This window comes from Mus musculus, chromosome 4, assembly GCF_000001635.26.
Source record: "Mus musculus strain C57BL/6J chromosome 4, GRCm38.p6 C57BL/6J".
In the NCBI taxonomy this organism is placed as follows: Eukaryota; Metazoa; Chordata; class Mammalia; order Rodentia; family Muridae; genus Mus; species Mus musculus.
The window spans coordinates 4,315,032-4,322,120 of record NC_000070.6 but is presented as its reverse complement, the minus strand read 5'-3'; positions in this window follow the sequence as shown (position 1 = coordinate 4,322,120).

Sequence of the window (7,089 nt, the reverse complement as noted above, 5' to 3'; positions counted from 1 at the left end):
GATACCCAGCCAAACAATCAATTACCATAGATGGAGAAAACAATGTATTCCATGATAAAACCAAATTCACACAATATCTTTCCAGGAATCCAGCCCTTCAAAGGATAATAACAGAAAAATACCAATACAAGGACAGAAACTGTGCCCTAGAAAAAGCAAGAAAATAATCCATCAACAAACCTAAAAAAAGACAGCCACAAGAACAGAATGCCGACTCTAACAACAAAAAAATAGGAAGCAACAATTACTTTTCCTTAATATCTCTTAATATCAAAGGACTCAATTCCCCAATAAAAAGACATAGACTAACAAACTGGCTACACAAACAGGAGCCAACATTTTGCTTCTTACAGGAAACCCATCTCAGGGAAAAAGACAGATACTACCTCAGAGTGAAAGGCTGGAAAACAGTTTTCCAAGAAAACAATCTGAAGAAACAAGCTGGAGTAGCCATTCTAATATTGAATAAAACCAACTTCCAACCCAAAGTTATCAAAAAAGACAAGGAGGGGCACTTCATACTCATCAAAGGTAAAATCTTCCAAGAGGAACTCTCAATTCTGAATATCTATGCTCCAAATGCAAGGGCAGCCACATTCATTAATGAAACTTTAGTAAAGCGCAAAGCACACATTGAACCTCACACAATAATAGTGGGAGACTTCAACACACCACTTTCATCAATGGACAAATCATGGAAACAGAAACTAAACAGGGACACACTGAAACTAACAGAAGTTATGAAACACATGGATTTAACAGATATCTATAGAACATTTTATCCTAAAACAAAAGGATATACCTTCTTCTCAGCACCTCATGGTACCTTCTCCAAAATTGACCATATAATTGGTCACAAAACAGGCCTCAACAGATACAAAAATATTGACATTATCCCATGCATCCTATCAGATCATCATGGACTAAGGCTGATCTTCAATAACAACATAAATGATAGAAAGCCAACATTAATGTGGAAACTGAACAACACTCTCCTCAATGATACCTTGGTCAAGGAGGAATAAAGAAATTAAAGACTTTTTAGAGTTTAATGGAAATAAAACCACAACATACCTGTCTTAGTCAGGGTTTCAATTCCTGCTCAAATATCATGACCAAGAAGCAGTTGGGGAGGAAAGGGTTTATTCAGCTTACATTTCCACACTGCTGTTATCACCAAAGAAAGTCAGGTCTAGAACTCAAGCAGGTGAGAAAGCAGGAGCTGATGTAGAAGCCATGGAGGGATGATCTTTACTGGCTGGCTTGCTTGCTTCCCCTGGCTTGCTCAGCCTGCTCTCTTATAGAGCCAAGACTACCAGCCCAGAGATGGTCCCACCCACAAGGGGCATTTCCCCCTTGATCACTAATTGAGAAAATACCTTACAGTTGGATCTCATGGAGGCATTTCCTCAACTGAAGTTCCTTTCTCTGTGATAACTCCAGCTGTGTCAAGTTGACACAAAACTAGCCAGTACAATACCCAAACGTATGGGACACATTGAAAGCATTTCTAAAAGGAAAATTCATAGCTCTGAGTGCCTCCAAAAAAAAAAAAAAAAAAAAAAACTAGAGAGAGCACACACTAGCAGCTTGACAACACATCTAAAAGCTCTAGAACAAAAGGAAGCAAATTCACCCAATGGAGTAAATGGCAGGAAATAATCAAACTCATGGGCGAAATCAACCAAGTGGAAACAAAAAGAACTATTCAAAGAATCAACCAAACAAGGAGCTGGTACTTTGAGAAAACCAACAAGATAGTTAAACCCTTAGCCAGACTCACTAGGGGGCACAGGGACAGCATCCTAATTAACAAAATCAGAGATGGAACGGGAGTAAAAAACACCATCAGATCCTTCTACAAAAGGCTATACTCAACAAAACTGGAAAACCTGGATAAAATGAACAAATTTCTAGACAGATACCAGGTACCAAAGTTAAATCAGGATCAGATTAATGATCTAAGCATTCCTATATCCCCTAAAGAAATAGAAGCAGTCATTAATAGTCTCCCAACCAAAAAATCCCAGAAACAGATGTGTTTAGTGCAGAGTTCTATCAGACCTTCAAAGGAGATCTAATTCCAGTTCTTCTCAAACTATTCTACAAAATAGAAGCAGAAGGTAATCTATCCAATTCATTCTATGAATTAACAATTATTCTGATACATAAACCACAGAAAGACCCAACAAGGATAGAGAATTTCAGGCCAATTTCCCTTATGAATATCGATGCAATAATACTCAATAAAATTCTCACTAACCGATTCCAAGAAAACATCGAAACAATCATCTATCCTGACCAAGTGGGTTTCATTCCAGGGATGCAGGGATGGTTTAATATATGGAAATCCATTAACATAATCCACTACATAAACAAACTCAAAGACAAAAACCACATGATCATTGCCTTAGATGCTGAAAAAGCATTTGAGAAAATACAACACCCATTAATGATAAAAGTCTTGGAAAGATCAGGAATTCAAGGCCCATACTTAAACATGATAAAAAGCAATCTACAGCAAACCAGTAGCCAACATCAAAGTAAATGGTGAGAAGTTGGAAGCAATCCCACTAAAATCAGGGACTAGACAAGGCTGCCCAATTTCTCCCTCCCTATTCAACATAGTACTTGAAGCCAGAGCAATTTGACAACAAAAGGAGATCAAGGGGATACAAATTGGAAAGGAAGAAATCAAAATATCACTATTTGCAGATGATATGGTAGTATATATGTTACCCCAAAAATTCCACCAGAGAACTTCTAAACCTGATAAACAGCTTCAGTGAAGTAGCTGGATATAAAATTAATTCAAACAAGTAAATGGCCTTTATCTACACAAAGGATAAACAGGCTGAGAAAGAAATTAGGGAAACAACACCCTTCTCAATAGTCACAAATAATATAAAATACCTTGCCATGACTCTAACTAAAGAAGTGAAAGATCTGTATGATAAGAACTTCAAGTCTCTGAAGAAAGAAATTATAGAAGATATCAGAAGATGGAAAGATCTCCCATGCTCATGGATTAGCAGGATCAATATAGTAAAATGACTATCTTGCCAAAAGCAATCTACAGATTCAATGCAATCCCCATCAAAATTCCAATTCAATTCTTCAACGAATTAGAAAGGGCAATTGGCAAATTCATCTGGAATAACAAAAAAACCTAGGATAGCAAAAACCCTTCTCAAGGATAAAAGAACCTCTGGTGGAATCACCATGCCTAACCTAAAGCTGCACTACAGAGCAATTGTGATTTAAAAAAAAAAAAAAAAAAAAAAAAAACAGCATGGTACTGGTATAGTGACAGACAAGTAGACCAATGGAATAGAATTGAAGACCCAGAAATGAACCCACACACCTATGGTCACTTGATCTTTGACAAGGGAGCAAAATCCATCCAGTGGAAAAAAGACAGCATCTTCAACAAATGGTGCTGACACAACTGGCAGTTATCATGTAGAAGAATGCGAATTGATCCATTCCTATCTCCTTGTACTAAGTCAAATCTAAGTGGATTAAGGAACTCCACATAAAATCAGAGACACTAAAAGTTATTGAGGAAAAAGTTGGGAAAACCCTCGAAGATATGGGCACAGGGGAAAAATTCCTGAATAGAACAGCAATGGCTTGTGCTGTAAAATTGAGAATCGACAAATGGGACCTCATGAAACTGCAAAGCAGTTTTTTTTTTCTGCAAAGCAAAAGACACCGTCAATAAGACAAAAAGGTCACCAAAAAATTGGGAAAGGATCTTTACCTATCCTAAATCAGATAGGGGACTAATATCCAATATATATAAAGAACTCAAGAAGGTGGACTCCAGAAAATCAAATAACCCCATTAAAAATGGGGCTCAGAGCTAAACAAAGAATTCTCACCTGAGGAATACGGAATGGCTGAGAAACACCTGAAAAAATGCTCAGCATCCTTTATCATTACAGAAATGCAAATCAAAACAACCCTGAGATTCTACCTCACACCAGTCAGAATGGCTAAGATCAAAAATTCAGGTGACAGCACATGCTGGCGAGGATGTGGAGAAAGAGGAACACTCCTCCATTGTTGGTGGGATTGCAAGCTTGTACAACCACTCTGGTGGTTCCTCAGAAAACTGGATATAGTACTACCGGAGGATCCTGCAATACCTCTCCTGGGCATATATCCAGAAGATGTTCCAACCGGTAAGAAGGACACATGCTCCACTATGTTCATAGCAGCCTTATTTATAATAGCCAGAAGCTGGAAAGAACCCAGATGTCCCTCAACAGAGGAATGGATACAGAAAATGTGGTACATTTACACAATGGAGTACTACTCAGCTATTAAAAAGAATGAATTTATGAAATTCCTAGGCAAATGGATGGACCTGGAGGGTATCATCCTGAGTGAGGTAACCCAATCACAAAGGAACTCACACAATATGTCCTCACTGATAAGTGGATATTAGCCCAGAAACTTAGGATACCCAAGATATAAGATACAATTTGCTAAACGCATGAAACTCAAGAAGAACGAAAACCAAAGTGTGGACACTTTGCCCCTTCTTAAAATTGGGAACAAAACACCTATGGAAGGAGTTACAGAGTCAAAGTTTGGAGCTGTGACGAAAGGATGGACCATCTAGAGACTGCCATATCCGGGCATCCATCCCATAATCAGCCTAAAAATGCTGATACCATTGCATACACTAGCAAGATTTTGCTGACATGACCCTGATATAGCTGTCTCTTGGGAGGCTATGCCAGGGCCTAGCAAACACAGAAGTGGATGCTCACAGTCAGCTATTGGATGGATCACAGGGCCCCCAATGGAGGAGCTAGAGAAAGTATCCAAGGAGCTAAAGGGATCTGCAACCCTATAGGTAGAACAACATTATGAACTAACCAGTACCCCGGAGATCTTGACTCTAGCTGCATATGTATCAAAAGATGGCCTAGTCAGCCATCACTGGAAAGAGAGGCCCATTGGACACGCAAACTTCATATGCCCCAGTACAGGGGAACACCAGGGCCAAAAAGTGGGAGTGGGTGGGTAGAGGAGTGGGTGGGAGGGTATGGGGGAATTTTGGGATAGCATTGGAAATGTAAATGAGGAAAATACCTAATAAAAAGTATAAAAAAACAGCAACAACAACAACAAAAAACAGGTGTGTTGGTTGGAGATGTGTGGGCTGATTTTAGAAATTCAGTAAACAGTAGCCTCTATTTCCTGGGATGTTAGTGATAACAAAGAGCAGGTGAAGAGGCTTGCAGACTTTCCTCCTGATCAAGTAGTGAGGACAGGACAGATGTACTGTGTCCCTCTCTAGGGAAGATGGGAAGGAAACAGGTCTGGAGGATAGTCCTTGAATGCAGTTTTTCAGATACAGATTTTGAGTCATCCAAAGGGCCAAGGATATGGAAGCTCAGCATAGATCCCTGTTAGTGTAAGGGAACAAGCCAACCATTGAGGGAAACATTAGCTTCCTACTTTTACCTTGGTATTTGAAGTGTTTTAGAGGGTCTACTCAACCTCGTGCATTGAGTTAAATCTTCCAGAAAGAGCCTCATGGTAGCTAGTGGCTGTTGTATATGCCACCTTGACTGGTAACATAGTCCCTAACCTTACTTTGTTGATAGTTCAGGTGCTATAAACCTCTTTATGAACCTCATGAAAATCATAACTCTTGCACCTTGGTAAATAAATAAAGATAAACTATCTTACAGGGACAATGGGGCTTGCAGATTTTTGATACATTCATTGGCTTGGTTGATGTACAGACTAAGTATAAGGTGGCAACATGGTTAGTTTGCTCTGGTCTCTCATGCTTCATATATAGCACAGTAGAGCTACATCTGGTTGGTGTGTCTTGGGTCCCCACAGCTGTTTCTATTTAAAGAGCAGATTTTGCTATATCATTATCCAGGAATTCATATAAATTGTGACCCCACACAGGCTGTATAACGTTCATGGGCACATTTCCAGACTTCTGTGTCTTACCCCACTCACTCCTTGTCACAGTGGATTTGCATAATGTTTTTGCCCAGTAATAGTGCTACCTCTAAACACTTCCTCCCCAATGCAAAGCCTTCTGAACACCATTTGCTTTGGTTGCTATCCCTGACTAGGTTGCTTTTCTGTAATCTTCTGTAGGCCTTCTTTATATTCATTTGTTTATTCAACCCAGTATTTCTTTACATGTTTTATCAATTGTTTCATGGGTAAGATGGATGTCTTTATCTAGAGAATGGTCATATGATGAAGGGAAGTGATGGGCAGTTTCCAGGCTGGCATGAGTCATATATATTCAGTTTCCCTGCTTGTGAATACAATGGAACACAGGCTGATTATTAATCATCCAAAATTCCAAAGGGAAGAAGTTTTCACTTTCTTCCCCAGATTTTGCAATATTAATATTTACACTGAGATATCTGGCGATGTAAACCATGGATAAACACAAGATTCATCGATGTTCTATATGCCCCCTGAACACACACACACACAGAAAGAAATGTTGTACAATATTTTAGTGAGGCAACCTTTGACAAAAACTTAAAAATAAGTACAGATTTTCTCACTGTAAATTCATGTCCTTGCTGGGAAGATTTCAGTTTTGAGCATTTTGTGTTTTAGAATTTTGATTTAAGAGGCTGAACCCAAGTAGTTAGTTAACCCAAGCAGGGTCAGTATTGGACAGTGTCTGATAACTGATTTATATTACAGACAGTCACCTTCACTGATGTCACCTTTCCTCACGCCCCTGGAGTTCTGTCTCAGTGCTGAGCGCTGGCCAGTGAACAGAGTCCAGTTTTGAAAGGAGGGTAGACATATTTCCTGTAGATACTACTGAAGAAGATGTACATTGGACACAGGGCTTAGAAAAACATGTTTCCAGTGATTTTTATTGTGGTTATTAATTAGTATCTTTTTCTTCTATTTGAAATCTTGCCTACAAGTGGTTGTTATTCAAAACATACAGTACAAGAAGAAAGGTTCATGTCTCTATGTACTTATTCAGCCACAGAAAATTCAATGATATTTTGAATAGTTTCTTCACTTAACTCTACTGAAATGTTCGATGCTCTGAACAAATCCATGTGTTTC